Raw genomic sequence first — 17,500 nt, forward strand, 5'->3', positions numbered from 1 at the left:
TGTATTATACTTTATTATAATATAACTAGCAGTATCGCCCGGCGTTGCTCGGGTTTGTAAGGGAAATAACTATATAAGCATTTTTAGAGAGTTATAGCCAAAAAATAACAAAAAAATGCATTAAAAATGGAAAAAAATGATGGTAATTTTTTTTTAAATCGTTGACTCATCGTAGACATTTTTAGAGAGTTCCTTCCCTTATATAATAGCGGAAAAAATGCATTAAAATGCGAAAAAATGATGGTAAATTTTTTTTTAAATTGTAGACTCATCGTAGACGCGCGCTAATACCCAGAAGGGCTCGATATGAATCACGACTATAAGATACCCGCTTTTGGTTAAACTGCACTGCAAAATGTGGGGGTAGTTAGGAATCTAAATCATAGGAGACAGACACACAACTTCACTTTTATATATAAAGATTATAATATAATATCTAAGGCGGCGAGCTGGCAGAAACGTTAGCATGCCAGGCAAAATGCTTAGCAGTATTTCGTCAGTCATTACGTTCTGAGTTCAAATTCAGCCGAGGTAAGCTTTGCCTTTAATCCTTTCAGGGTCGATAAATTAAGTACCAGTTGCGTACTGGGATCGATCTAACCAACTGACCCCCTCCCCTAAAATTTAGGGCCTTGTGCTTAGAGTAGAAACGATTATAATATAGTATCTATAATACTATATTTTACATTCAGTTTCTCTTAGATTTTACATTCCACTTCTTTTCATTGCTTTCCATAGTTATTATATCATATTCTATATCTTTATATATAAAAGAGAGGTTGTGTGCTGTCTGTCTCCTACGATTTAGATTCCTAACTACTCCCACATTTTGCGGTGCAGTTTAACCAAAAGCGGGTATCTTATAGTCGTGATTCATATTGAGCCCTTCTGCGTATTTTTAATGCATTTTTTTGCTATTGTATAAGGGAAGTAACTCTCTAAAAATGTATTATTAATCTCAGAACGTAAAAAGCTACAGTAACACCCCCCCCCCTTTGTGGTTAGCCATATTGAGATGGCTATTATACTTTACATCTCTAAAAATGCTTATATAGTTATTTCCCTTACAAACCCAAGCAACGCCAGGCGATACTTCTAGTCTATTATATAATATGTATTTCATATCATATTATGTCATATTATTAATTTCTGGTTCATTTGATTATTTATTCAGTTCTTGCATAAAATGTGTAATTTTTATTCAGTGTACATCAGATTTTGCCTCTCCAGTATTGGTTCCTCAGTTGCTCTTCTTCCCCTCCTCATCATTCCCCTCACAATTTTCCTCCACTTCTAACTTCACCTTTTCCTCTACCTTCTTCTCGTCCTCCTATGCTTCTCTTCATTCACTTCTTTCACTACCTCCTTAACAACAACAACAAGAAAAACAACAGCCTGTTTTTGAGCTAGTTAATTTTCTGCCATTAAAAGTTTAGGTGTTTTAGTCATGATCATTCCAAACTGTGGGTGACAGGATACGAATTGTTGACCTTTACATAGGCTATCTGGTATCTCATCAACTCAGCCTTCCAAACTCTCTACAGTCTATCCATAATCTATAATCTATAATATTGTTCTGCTTGTCGCAACATGTGTTCTTGTGTTATGCTTTTAGCGAGCTTAAAACAATTTCAAAGACACAATGAAAATCTTTAACGTAACAATTTAAGTTCAAATGTTAAACCTTTGACAACGTTAAATTAAGAATGAAGCTGAAGAATGACTCAAATTCTTTTTAACAATGAAACAAGTGTCATGCTTTAATCCTTTTGTTACTAGATTTCAGATGAAATACACCGCCTTTATTACTATTAATTTCGAAAATAATGAAGAATTTAGTAAAATAAATTTGTCAATTCTTCTTTTGCTGGTGTCTCAAATTTAGAGCTGAAACTGGCTCTGGTTCTGAGTACAAATGTCTTGTTTTCATAAGTTTTGTATTAAAATCTTTCACCAAACCTTAGTCACAATTAATGTTCCTAACACTAGATTAATAATAACTAAGTTATTTTACTAAATTCTTTGTTATATTTAAAGTAATTGAAAGAAACACAGAGCATCTCAAAATAAATACAGTAACGAAAGGGTTAAGATAGTGTTTGGAACTTAAATTAACGTCTAGGCGCAGAAGTGGCTGTGTGGTAAGTAGCTTGCTAACCAACCACATGGTTCCGGGTTTAGTCCCACTGCGTGGCATCTTGGGCAAGTGTCTTCTACTATAGCCCCGGGCCGACCAATGCCTTGTGAGTGGATTTGGTAGATGGAAACTGAAAGAAGCCCGTCGTATATATGTATATATATATATATATGCGTGTGTGTGTTTGTGTGTCTGTGCTTGACAACCGATGCTGGTGTGTTTACGTCCCCGTCACTTAGCGGTTCGGCAAAAGAGAACCGATAGAATAAGTACTGGGCTTACAAAAGAATAAGTCCCGGGGTCGATTTGCTCGACTAAAGGCGGTGCTCCAGCATGGCCGCAGTCAAATGACTGAAACAAGTAAAAGAGTAAAAGAGTAAAGAGAGTAATGTAATTTTGATGGAAGGTTTTACTTTGTTTTTATACATATCACTTTCAACAGGAAATTTGTATTATAGAACCAGGAGAAGTTTTGTGAACGTTGGTGTCTAAAGAGTTATATAATCTTGACTTTACTCTCTTTTACTCTTTTACTTGTTTCAGTCATTTGACTGCGGCCATGCTGGAGCACTGCCTTTAGTCGAGCAAATCGACCCCGGGAATTATTCTTTGTAAGTCCAGTACTTATTCTATCGGTCTCTTTTGCCGAACCGCTAAGTGACGGGGACGTAAACACACCAGCATCTGTTGTCAAGCAATGCTAGAGGGACAAACACAGACACACAAATACATACACGCATACATATATACATATACATATGTACGACAGGCTTCTTTCAGTTTCCGTCTACCAAATCCACTCACAAGGCATTGGTCGGGCCGGGACTATAGCAGAAGACACTTGCCCAAGATGCCACGCAGTGGGACTGAACCCGGAACCATGTGGTTGGTTAGCAAGCTACTTACCACACAGCCACTCCTGCGCCTATGGAACAAAATTTTTTAAAAATTGAAATCTTTAACATAATGAAACAATGTTAAAAAAGTTTCTAAATGCATGCATCAGAATAGAAACAAGGAAACTGATAAAATGTGGAACTTTCATTGTCCCACTGTTATATATAAATGAGTGCATCTTCAATTTGGTTTCTGTGTCTAGTTAGTTAGTTAGTTAATTTGGCTCAAAAGCAAATAGCAAGGCCATGTAGGGGGACATGGAGTTAAGTACAGGGTGGTGTTCATGTAAAGAGTTCAGGCCACTTGAGGTCCAGGGAGGCTTTGAACAAAGCGGTCGTCGGATCTTCACCATCTCGTCTGGCAGCTTGTTCCACGGATCCACAACCCGGACGGAGAAAGCTCCTCTCCTTCGATTGAGATGAAATCGTCGCAGGTAGAGCTTTTCGGAATGACCCCGCAGCCGACGCTCTGGAGCAGGAGTGAAGAACAGCTCTTTCGAGAGGTTATACTTTCCGCTATCCTCACCTATCTTTTATTTTTTATCTTTTAGTTGTTTCAATCATTAAACTGGGGTCATTTCGGGGTATGAACCAACCCCAGTACATCTTTTTCCTTTTTAAAGCTTGATACTTATTTTATCAGTCTCTTTTTGTCAAACCACTGTACAAGGATGTAATGACACAAGCACCAGTTGTCAAGCAGTGATTGGGGACAAACACACACACACACATGATAGGCTCCTTTTGGTTTCCATCTACCAAATTCACACATGAGTTTTTGGTCGGCCCAAGGCTATAGTAGAAGACACTCGCCCAAGGTGCCACACTGTGGGACTGAACCTGAAACCATGTGGTTGGGAAGCAAAATTCGTACCACACAGCCATGTCTGCACCTGGTCATAAATATTGAGTAATGACCCAAAAATCATGATTGCAAATACAAACAGCTGAAATTGGGTTCCTCTGAAAGATCTCTAAAGTAACACTATTTGACAGGGTTCCCAGCATTGAGAGGTCACAACTCTGGTACTACAGACATGTTATTAGAATGTCACTATAAAGGATTACAAGGTGGACTCTTCAAGCAGAATCAACCAGCAGGAGACCTAATGGTAGATGTAAAACGAAGTGGTTGGATAATAATCATAGGCTCAGGCATGGTCGTGTGGTAAGAAGCTTGTTGTTTTCCAATCATATGGTTCTGGGTTCAATCCCACTGTGTGGCACCTTGAGTAAGTGTCTTCTACTACGGTTTCAGGCCAACAAAAACCTTGTGAGTGGATTTGGCAGATGGAAACTGAAAGAAGCCCATCGTATATACATGGTGTGATGGGTAAATTGTTGCCATTTTATATTTTTTTAATTTTGTGCATGCACATTGATTGTTTTTGACTTTGTCAACTACAGAGTATTGTAGGGTCAGTTGGGCACCATCTGTAAGAAAACAGCACCACGACACAATTTACTCTGCTGGAAATTTAGAAATGACTTGCTGTACTGCTTGGCATTCACACTGGAAGCTCCAACACAAACATTTCAGAATGTTTGGATGTCAATCTGAGGACAGGTACCAAGAGTGATAAAAATCAAACATCTAGTCAACATCATGGTGTTTGGAGTGATCACGAGTGATGGTGACATTATGCCTCTATTCATCTTTCCACATGGCTTCACACTCAACACAGAGACCTACATTCAGTGCCTGGAGGAGGTAATGCTGCCCTGAATCAAGAGAATGGCTGTTGGAAGACCTTGTATTTGGCAACAGGGCTCTGCACTATGCCACGCAAGCAGGAGAACCTAGTCATGGCTGTCAGACAATTTCTATGACCACATCGTCCCTAACATCTGGCCATCTAACTCCCCAAACTGCAACCCCCTTGGTTATTATGTGTAGGGTGCAGTTGAGTGAAAGATCAATAAAACTCCTTGTAACACCATAGATGAACTGAAGGCAAGGATTATGGCTGTATTCACCAACCTTAACAAGGGGACTGTCCAGAAGAGATGCAGGAGATTCTGAAGTCATCTGGGGGCCATGGTTGAAGCCAATGGCGATTTTATGGAATAAATTTACTCCGTAGTATTTCAAAATATTTTTATGCAATTTTGGTAAAAATGTCTGTTAAAATAAGATGTCAGTGTTATTTTCCTTTCTGTGTAATTTAGATGACAGTTTATTAACTGCACCCTGTATGTATGTGTGTGTGTGTCTTTGTGTCTGTATTTGTCCCCACACCATCGCTTGACAACCGATGTTGGTGTGTTTACATCCCTGTAAATTAGCAGTTTGGCAAAAAAGACTGATAGAATAAGTACCAGGCTTACAAAGAATAAGTCTCGGCTAAAAGGTGGTGTTCCAGCATGGCCACAGTCAAATGACTGAAACACTGTAAAAGAATATTAGAAATAGTCTCTATTGCTCATACTTTGGAATCTAGCTGAAGAATGTGAAGTCAGCTGTTTCCACCCCAGGGAGGAGGTGCCTGAGCACTGATCCATGGTGCCTCTACATATCAATAATAGCCTAAAAGGAAAATATATATTACCATTAGATTCAATTAAATATAATTTGTATGAATAAGTGTTATGCTTTTGTAAGTGTTTTTATCTACCCATGTAGTTGTGAGCAGGCACAAACACAACGTTTGACTTAATGGAACATGCAGAATGTAACAGCTTTCACACATTAACCACGTTCAATATTTAAGTTTAGCTATTATGCAGTGTCACACTTAATGGGTAAGTTTCTCAAAATCTGCCCATCATTTGCAGAATACTTTTGATAACACCAGAGGTTATGGCTTCTCCTTCATTTTCTTACTCTGAGTTCTATGATTTTGGAACATCCAATTCTATTTCTATGTCAAATTCCATTTTCTCTCTCTCTCTCTGTCTTTTAATTCTAAATTTATTTATAAATGAATAAATAATTAACAAATATGCTTTGGTGTTCGCCTGGCACCTGTGCGGGTGGCATGTAAAAAGCACCCACTACACTCACGGAGTGGTTGGTGTTAGAAAGGGCATTCAGCTGTAGAAACATTGCCAGATAAGACTGGAGCCTGGTGCAGCCTTCTGGCTTCCCAGATCCCTGGTCGAACCGTCCAACCCATGCTAGCATGGAGAACGGACGTTAAACGATGATGATGATGATGATGTCATCCAGTTAATGGAAGCAGTCAAGTTCTTCAATGGAACTATCTGGGCATTTGAAGGTATCTATTTCATTGAGCGTTCATACTGTTAATTGCCCCTGTCTGTAAATACGACAAAGACTTTGTTGTCTTTCTTTGTTGGTCTGCCTGTGATCCCATTACCACACTTGTGCACCCAGTGTTTACAATAGAAACTCGCTATGAAATTCCTACTGACTCCTTTTCAAAATGTAGAGGATGGTAACATCCTTAATTGTAAAAGAGTCTTGGTTTTTTTGTTTTTTGGTTTTTTTTTTTACTAACTAAACGTTTTGTCTTAGCTTGGTTTACTTTAAGGCTTTTTGAATTGAGGTTTTGCTTCCACATGTAAAACTTCTTTCTGGAGATTCAGTTATAAGAACTAGGTCATTGGCAAACAAAAGTTCTCACAGATTACTGGTCTTAAAGTCCTCCAGTATGGCCTATGACAAGCTGATAAACACGAAGGAGACAAGAAACAAGGTCTAATGAACACCTATTTACAAGCTAAATTCCTCACTCATCTCATTGTTATCTTTCACACAGCTGACACTATCTCTGCATATCTTGTATGGTTTTCAAGATATTCAGTTATGTGTAATTTTCTTAGTAAATTCTCTAAGACAATGAATGTAAGGTGCAGTAGGTCTCTCTTAGTTCTCCTGTAGCTGTCTCAAGAGAAAGAAGGTACCAGTGGTTTCCCATTCCTGGCACAAACCTGAAGTGTACCACATCGGATTTAATTTTCTTCCTAATTAGTTATGCTCCCATTTTGTTACTCTCTTAAATTGCTTTATTAGCGTAATACTTATTAGGTGCTTATTATTAGGATAACAGTTTCCTTTGCCCCTGCAGCAATTGATAACAATATTGTTACACCTGTCATTAACAATGACACCTCCCTGTTCTGCCTGATTATGTATGTCATTAGTGCATGCTTTAATATTTCTAGTATCTCAGAGACTCTCTGTGATTGTCCAGCAGTTTGGGCCCTCTGTTAAATCTTGTATTTTGTTCTTTTATTGACCTCTTGCAGCAGCCTTGAAAATCTTTTTCCCCAATTCATTATAAAGATGTTTGCACTTAGATAAATTTTTATGTTTCTATTTTGTTAACTTCATAGTATGAGAAAATAATCAAGAATGATTAAACCATATGATTATTGAAATCCTTTGATTGGTTGATCATGTATGCAGTGGACAGTTTTAGATTTCAAGGAAGGGGTTTGGTGTCAAAAGATTATTGGTGTATTTTAATAATGCAGTTAATTAGAGGAACTCAAACAGAATAATGGACAATTCCATGGTTGGTTAAGCCACTGTGATACTACTGGAAATGTTGCTTTTTAATGATACACAAGAACAACACCCTTTGATTGTGAGAAGACTTGGTTTTCAGTAAAAGATATGCTCAGGAGTGGCTGTGTGGTAAGTAGCTTGCTAATCAACCACATGGTTCCGGGTTCAGTCCCACTGCGTGGCATCTTGGGCAAGTGTCTTCTGCTACAGGCCCGGGCCGACCAATGCCTTGTGAGTGGATTTGGTAGACGGAAACTGAAAGAAGCCTGTCGTATATATGTATATATGTGTATGTGTTTGTCCCCCTAGCATTGCTTGACAACCGATGCTGGTGTGTTTACGTCCCCGTAACTTAGCGGTTTGGCAAAAGAGACCGATAGAATACGTACTGGGCTTACAAAGAATAAGTCCCGGGGTCGATTTGCTCGACTAAAGGCGGTGCTCCAGCATGGCCGCAGTCAAATGACTGAAACAAGTAAAAAAGTAAAAGAGTCATAAATTTCACAAAATATTCTATTATTTACTTTTTATTTTAACTATTTACTGAATGGAGACTGGGGTCAGGGTTAATTGCCACTTTTAGACACGCATTGCAATTCCTGCAATGGAATATGAGTTGTCAGTCAGCTGGTTAGCAACTTTGAGTTTTTCGTTATTAAGTGCTCAATCAGAAGGTGAAGGACAACACCTTTTGTCACACGTTTGTTTGATCAGGGCTAACCTGAAGCAAAAGAAGTTTTCCTGCAATCTAAATATTTTAAACAATAAATGGATGACAAGGCTCTGAGGCTCCCAGATAAGATATTCAATTAAGCTGAATCTAAACATTTCTAAACATTTCTCATACCAATTCTAAATCAATAATACACTCTGAGATTCCTCACCACTAAAAATAAAATCAGTTCTAATTTAGAATAAATAAAATCTATTATTTTATAATGATGCTAACAAAAATCTAATTACTGACTTGCTTTTGCTATGTTTTTTGTTTCTTTTCTTTTATCTCTTTTACAGTGAAGAAATGCATTCTGCCTTTTTTGAAATTTCATAGAAAAAATGTTTGATGTATTTATTCTCTGTTAAAATCAAGAGGATTCAATTTTAGCACTATCATTTGAATGTATGCACCTTCTTGATACAGCGCAATTTAATCATATATAAGTATTCCACATGACCCAAAAAGGGTATTTATTGCATTAGAGACACATTATTTAGGAATTTACACAAAAATTATTATCTGTATTTGGCATGTTGGTTTCTATAGAATATCATTTATCATGAGAATATTCTTTTCATAGTTACTTTTGCTAGATAAGAATGAATGTATATATGTGTGTAGATATATATATATATATATATATTTATTTGTATCTCTCTCTCTCTCTCTCTATATATATATATATATTATATATATATATATATATTATATATATATTATATATATATACTGAAATAAAAATATTTAAACAAACTGCCTTTCTATTAAATTTTTCTGACAATGTTTGCTTCTTGCCAATATCTTTTTACACAAGTCTAGACTTGGAAATGATTTAAAATAAACTAAAATACAACACAACATTGAATGTAAAGAGATCACCAGTATAATGCTTTCAAACTGTAGAGGCAGAGCTGAGTTAGTAAGAAAACACAATGGTTTTGTGAATGTTTGGAATTATTCTTCGAAATAAATCAAATTCTAAAGTTTCTATGTTATGCTATTAAGTATGTGTATTTGTGGATATGTCTGTGTATACAGGAGGCTACCAGTGTTTATGCCTGTCTATGTTTGTGGATTTTTATATGGAACTATACATCTACATATTCCTGCATATATATGCATATGGAGGCATCACTATCTAAATGAATATGGATGTGAATATAAGTGAATATGAGTGCTTACATAATTAAGTATATAATTATATACTTAAAAATCAATTTTACTGATATAGTGTTTTTTTTATATGCTAGCCACAGATACAATCACTTTCATAATTATATCCTTAATTTATAAGTATAAATAATTTTGAGTTCTCTAGTTATTATATTATGCTGTGATACTATATATTAACCCATATGATTTCTGACATTAACCACATGGCTGAAATGGGTGATTAGTTGTAATGTAAATGTGGGAAATTCATGTATATATTGGTATTTGTTTGCAGAAATTTATCAGTATGTATATGTATTTTCCACTCATACATTGTCGGTATATCTCTACTGAGGAGTGTAATATAATCTTAATTACAAAGCATGAAATCTTAAGATACAGGATTATCCAAAATTTGCAAATCTTCTTGCTCAGTAACTCGCATTCAGCCTTGGATTGTAAATAGAGAGCAAATTTAGAGTGGATTGCAGACATTTGACATCTACTTCTAGCATATAGGCGTTGACAGTCCAGCACCCACTTCACCATGATAGATCGCTAGGTGCTACACATTCTTTATTTTCTCTCCTTGTTTCTTTCTGTGTTCCTGTCTGTGGAAGAGCGTAGGCTCGAAACGTTAAAGACTTTTTCACTTCCCAAGCATTATACTAATACATCTGTTTGTTGTCTACACCACCTGTTTTCGCCTTTTGTTATTTTTCTGTGAATTCTCCCCCTACATATATATATATGTGTATGTGTATATATATATATAATATATATATATATATATATATATATATTTAGAAGTAAAAAACAGGATTAAAAGATCCTGGCAAATATCAATAAAGCACTAAGAATTAAAGGAATTTGCTTATTTAACAACTAGACACCAGTAAATGTAAGTAGAACACAGATCCCAGGTACATCTTCATGCAAACAGGTAAATCCAAATATTCTTTGACTGAATTTCAAGAAGTTCAGAGTATTTGACGACAAAAGAGATGACTAGAGAAAATCACCTCTTTATTGTAGATATCTGACAACTGTTTCTATTACAATAATATATATATATATATATATATATATATATATATGAGCAAAACGCCCCACCCCCGTCCAATGGACGGTGCTGAGTCAAACATTTAAACCAAATTTTCTCAAAACAACTTGTCCGACCGTCCCATAGGCCTCCCCTTTGAGAAACACTGATTTAACCTAAATTTGAGACACCAGCAAAAGAAGAAATAAAGATAGACTTTTTTTCTATTCCAAAGAAAAACGATTTTATTCATGCAAATATGCAACCGAAGAGTTTAAAGTACCAGTAATGATAAGGCTGTTGACTGGGAAAATGCAAACATAGTTTAAACAGTAAGCTTGGCAGGAAAGAAAAGTGCCTTTAAGCAATACAAAAACAACAAAAAATGGAAAGTGCAGTTATGTACAGGTTGACGGAAGAAAAGCAGAACAAAAACAGCTTTATCAATCGCATTCTCGCCTGGAATCGATTTTTGTAATTTTTTGAAGACTTATACATGCCCTAATACCACCAGTATCTACATATCAAATTTGAGCGCAATCAGATGGAGGATGCCCGAGATCCTAGAAGACACACACACAGACAGACAGAACGGATTTTATATAATAGATATAATATATATATATATAGATATATATATATATATATATATATATATATATAATATAATATATATATATATTATATATATATATATATATATATATATATATATATTATATATATATATATATACACTAAATAATTAGGGTTCAGCAAAGATTTGCTTTACCACATACCGAAGTTTAGAAATAGCACCCAAAAAACGTTAGCTATTTCTTCTACTTTAAAAAGGGACTCCCAGAAAAACCAAAATATTGAAAACAATCCACACAGGCAGAGAGGAAGAAGTAACGAAAATCAATCAATATCTGGTCTCTTAATTAATTAATTTTACCCTTTGTTATTAATATATATATATATATATATTATATATATATATATCATGGAATAATTACCATGAAGCATTGTGTAGAATATATTGTATTAAAATATGGTGGGTAAGGCCAAAACAATGCGAAGTAAATGCAAGGTAAATCACAAGAAAACAAATATGTGAATTAATATAGACTTACCTTGTATTCAATATTTTGGGGTTATGACCCCATTTTCAGGAAATTGATGAATGTAGCCAATCTGCATGTGTGTGAGAGCGTGGGTGGACTCCACGTGCTCACACACATGCAGATTGGCAACATTCATCAATTTCTTGAAAATGGGGTCATAACCCCAAAATATTGAATACAAGGTAAGTCTACATTAATTCACATATTTGTTTTTTTGTGATTTACCTAGCATTTACTTCACATTGTTTTGCCCTTACTCATGGTCTTTTAATACAATATATTGAAAGAGCAGAAGAAGTAAAAGGTGTATGTACGTGTATATAAAATGAATGTCTGTGTGTGTTTGCATGTGTGTGTATGTGTATGTGAGGGAGAGAGAGAGTGAATGTGTATGCTGTCGTGTATGTGTTTTTTGCATGCATGTGTAAATGGCAATCGCTCTCTCTTTCTCTCTCTCTCCCTCTCTCACTCACACACACATACATTATCTTTCATATACACATACATAAATACAAATGTATACATCTTCTGAATGGTGAGGAATCCTACATTGGGAGTGGTAACGACTAGGGTAGGGTAACTCACTGCTTATTGTGATCATTCGTCTTTTGGTTTCCTGTAGCTTTGCTCTCTTTTACAAACCCAGTGAACATATATTTCCTATTTCAAAGAAATTCAAACAATAGATATAAGACCCAAATTAAAAAGATTCTCAGCAATTCAACTTCTCTGGTTGACATTAAGATGCCCACCCCCAACAGGGGCCTTGACTCTCACATTTTAGAGCTCCATGAGCTTCATTTTTCAGGAGTAAAATCTTTTTAACAGGTTCAATTAGACTGAAATTTTGGAATATGCGCATAAAAATCAGTAGTATGGGATACATGTGGCACGATTAAAATTTTTTTTAGGGTGTGTAAAGAGTGAAATAACCCTCATCAGCAATTTTGATAAAATTCGAAACATAGATATTCCAGTTCATTACAGAAAATATAACAGAAAAGTCTAATTCTTCAATTGCATGTAACATGGGCAACACCGGGTATCTCTGCTAGTATGTATATATATATATATATATATATATATATATATATATATGCATATATATTATATATAGAGGGCATTATACATACATGCCAGAGGGCATTATACATACATGCCACCGCTAAGAGGGACATTAGTCATTTCTACCAAAAATATTACTAATCCCACCGAATGCAATTTTTCAAAGTAAGACATTTAAAAATATAGACCTGTATCACAGTGATTTCATACTTACGTAATCATCAGCAGGCCTGAATGTATCATAAATAAACGACCCTGCCCCGCTTAAGCCGATCAGCTAACTGATCAACATCAACGAAGCACATGGGTGAGTTTACATATATTACATCCTGTAAATGGCATACTTTTACGAATTGCATAATGCCCTCTATATATAAATTAATATGTTCAATAAGAAATAATTATTTTCGAAATTTATTCTCTTATGAGGTTTTCACACTATCTACCTGACAATTTCTTGTTAATTTTCCTTATTAAGTAGTTGTCCTTAATTGCTAAATTTTTATTCCGAAAAAACTTTTCCTTTCCCGAAATGCAATTCGTAAAAGTATGCCATTTACAGGATGTAATATATGTAAACTCACCCATGTGCTTCGTTGATGTTGATCAGTTAGCTGATCGGCTTAAGCGGGGCAGGGTCGTTTATTATGATACATTCAGGCCTGCTGATGAATACGTAAGTATGAAATCACTGTGATACAGGTCTATATTTTTTAAATGTCTTACTTTGAAAAATTGCATTCGGTGGGATTAGTAATATTTTTGGTAGAAATGACTAATTGTCCCTCTTAGCGTGTGGCATGTATGTATAATGCCCTCTGGCATGTATGTATAATGCCCTCTATATATAAATTAATATGTCAATAAGAAATAATTATTTTCGAAATTTATTCTCTTATGAGGTTTTCACGCTATCTACCTGACATTTCTTGTTAAGTTTTCCTTATTAAGTAGTTGTCCTTAATTGCTAATATATATACATATATATATATATATATATTTATATATATATTATCACACACACACACACACCCTTATACATACTAATACATACACCAACCCTATACATACACACATCCAGACCCCTCCCACGCACTTTTAGCTGGTCCCTCAACCCTTTTATCAACCCTATTATCTCCCCTTATTTCGCTCTCGCGTCTCATGTTTGATCTTTGACCTCTGGCCGAAATCAGATCGCCATGTTGATTCGTTAGCTACTGCACGCATTTTTTTTCTCTCCTTCTTTCTGTGTTTTTTCTCTCTCTGTATCTTTCTGTTGAAGAGCGTAGGCTCGAAACGTTAAAGACTTGTTTTATTTATATTTCCTGAGCGCATACTAATACAATTGTTCGTTTGTTTTCCACCTGCCTTCGTCTTTTGTTTTTTCATAAGCTTCCCGTTATATATATATATATATATACATATGTATATATATATATGTATATATATATAATATATATATTATATAGTATAATATATAGATGCATGTATGTATATACATATTGTTAGCTTTTTTAACGTGTGTTCTATAATAAAGATGTAAATTTTTCAATACATATCTTTTGTTATAGGCTCTGGTTGGGTGTAAAGTTAGGGAATTTCCAGAGAAACACCAAACCTAAAAACTGGGCTGTCGACACTGTTTGGTTCTAACCCAAAGCTGGAATTCCTCAGGTATAAGCCAAAAAACAACGTCTGGAAGGTGTACAATGTGACAGCAAGTCTGAAGAAGTGCCTCTTTAACTTCTAAAACTGCAAATATTACGTAAATTTTCATTTTGAATTTTTGTGTAAATTGGTTTTGCAAATAAAGTTGGTACAGAAACAATTCTAGCAAATCATTAATGATGTGTCAAAGAATTTTCTTTCTTTTCTCCTTATCATTTGGATTATTAACTCTTTCATTTTATATATATCATCATCATCATCATCATCATCGTTTAGCATCTGCTTTCCATGCTACTATGGGTTGGACGGTTCAACTGGGGTCTGGGAAGCCAGAAGGCTGCACCAGGCCCAGTTTGATCTGGCAATGTTTCTACGGCTGGATGCCCTTCCTAACGCCAATCACTCCATGAGTGTAGTGGGTGCTTTTTACGTGCCACCGGCACAGGTGCCAGACGAGTCTGGCAAACGGCCACGATCAGATGGTGCTTTTTATGTGCCACCGACACGGGGGCCAGGCGAGGCTGGCAACGGCCACAAATGGATGGTGCTTTTATATATATATATATATATATATATATATATCAATCATAAACTTGCTTCACCTAATTTAAGCAAGTAAGCTAGTTTGTTGAAATGTTATAGCTGTTTTTTAATATGGTGCATAATGTTGTGTGTATATTATACATTCATAAGTGGATACATGTTTAGCCCTTCTGGGATTTAGCATGAACACAATATTATAAATGCCTCACTGAGCTATATACAATATACAACTATAAACAAATCTATTAAGCTCACTATAGAAATATAAAAATATGTATGATTCCTACTGAAAAGAGGGAGATCTATATAATGCTAAAGAAATGAGTTATCCAAAAATATACTGGTCCAGTGGGCACACTATGGTTAAAAGCTACATTCCAAATATGCTGTGTGGTTTTATGTATCTTGAATTACATGTATTGTGTAATAAGTTAGTAGAATATACATAAAGTGTATTCTGTTGATCTAATACTGAACGAATTGCAGTTTTACAGGCCATAAAAAGGTGTGATAATGGCTGCAATTAAAGCATCAGAGATATGTCTGTTTTCTCAAACAAGTATCCCTAAGGAAAAAGAGAATATTAGTTTCAATCTTATCAAGAATTTTCTGTAAGAACGGCAAAGAAGCTATTCCAAGAACTAGTCCATGTCATTCCCAACAGGATCAAGCTGTTGGTTTATACAGAATAGTTTTATTGGTGATCAGATCGTTGCCACACTATCTGACTTTATAGACACAGCTTTAATTTCTTTGGATGTGTTTCTAACAATGGGAAAGCAAGGAATCGTTCGCAAATGAAAACCTGAGATAGTTGTGGTGGAAAGATTAAGGCAAAGAGAAGGTACTAAAAAAAAAAAAAAATGACAGGGATATTGCTGCTGTTTGTATTTCGGTGTATGGTTTTAAATGGTTGAATAGAGTGGAAGTGGATAAGATATTATTTCGATGAAAATTTTTTTTTGTTTATAAATAATAATGTTAAAAAGAATAAAGAAAGAATTTAGCTCTTTCAGTTTGCAAATAATATTCATTAGATCATCACCATCGCTATCACACCATCACCACCACCAGCACCACCACCACCAGCACCCCCACCACCACCACCGTCATCATCATCATCATCATCATCATCATCATCATCATCGTTGTTGGTGTGGTTGTCGCTGTCATCATCACTGATGCAAGAGTGATTAGAAAAAAGACAAGTAAACCCTCGTGGGAATAAAATAATATTCTTCTTATTTACTACCTTAATATTTACTTCTCCAGCCTGCATTATTAAGAATTCTTAATAAACTTTTCCTTAAGTTCTGCTAAAATGTGAATACATACACACACACATGCACACCCTCATATATACATGTATGTGTATGTATATATATATTTATATATATTTATTTATATGTATGTATATACATGCATAAGTGCAGGCATGGCTGTGGGGTGAGACTTGTGCTTCCCTTCCCAACCACATAGTTCCAAGTTCAATCCCACCACATGGAACCTTGGGCATGTGACTTCTACTATAGCCTTGTGGATGGATTTGGTAGGCAGAGACTGAAGGATGCCTCTCAGGTGTGTGTCAGTATGTGTCTGTGTGCTTGTGTATGTGTGTGTGTGTGTGTGTGTGTTTGTCCCATACAACTACTTCACAATTGTTGTTGGTGTGTTTACATCCCTATAACTTAACAGTCCAGCAAAAGAGACTGTTAAAATAAGTACCAGGCTTTTAAAACAAGTAAGTGCTGGGGCCAATTCGTTCAACAAAATATTCTTCAAAGTAGTGCCCCAACATGGCCGCAGTTTTATGACTGGAACAAGTAAAAGATAAAAAGATAACATTAGTATTCTGTGTCATGATTTTTATATGTGTGTGCACATAATTGTATTCTGTTTATATTTGTATGTGTATCTGTGTCTGCATTTGTGCATGTGTGTGAGTGTATGTGTGTATGTGTGTGTGTGTGTGCAAAAGTAGTAATAGCATGGAAAATGATGGTGATGATGATATATGAGGGGGTGTACACAAACGTATACACCCACACACACATGCGCACATTAACCTTTGCTCTTCGATGACCATATTTCTGGTGAAATGTACTACTTATACAATCCTAATCTCAAACTTAATGAGGAGGTTGTTTTTATAACAGAGAATACTGCATTATTTACCTCAAGAGAAACTCACATAAGGGCTCATGGTACATAACAAGCACTCAAAATTATATCATTGACAGACAAGAATCATCTGCTGTGGCTGCTGGAACTACCAGTGCCTGAATACACACTGAAATTCTACTGGGTTGTCCAGAAAGTTCGTGCCGATTTTTGAAGGAAAGAAAAAGGTCAATAAATACTTGCCATTACATTTTTAATCAACCAAATATGAACAATTTTGTTGTACAATGCGTCTCCATCTTTAGAATTGAGGGGGTTTTCCTGGCAAAGAATTCATCAAGGTATCTTTTTACATCATCCAAGGAATTGAAATTTTTACCATTAAGACTATTCTGCAGAGACCTGAATAAGTGGAAATCCGAAGGAGCAATATCTGGTGAATATGGAGGGTGGGGTAACACATCCCAGCCGAGCTGCAGCAATTTTTGTCTGGTTGCCAAAGCATCAAGTGCCGAAAATGAACTTTCTTATCTTCCATTTTAAAGGGTTACAGAATTAACACAGGTTATAGGAACATA

General features: G+C 35.6%; 1 protein-coding gene across 1 annotated transcript in view; it reads right to left on the reverse strand.

The window, feature by feature from the left end:
• Positions 1–17,500, reverse strand: part of LOC115219541 (protocadherin beta-13) — a 109,538-nt gene that overhangs the window by 2,087 nt on the left and 89,951 nt on the right. The window lies entirely within an intron of this gene.

The sequence above is a fragment of the Octopus sinensis genome, linkage group LG14 (genome assembly GCF_006345805.1).
Source record: "Octopus sinensis linkage group LG14, ASM634580v1, whole genome shotgun sequence".
Taxonomy (NCBI): domain Eukaryota; kingdom Metazoa; phylum Mollusca; class Cephalopoda; order Octopoda; family Octopodidae; genus Octopus; species Octopus sinensis.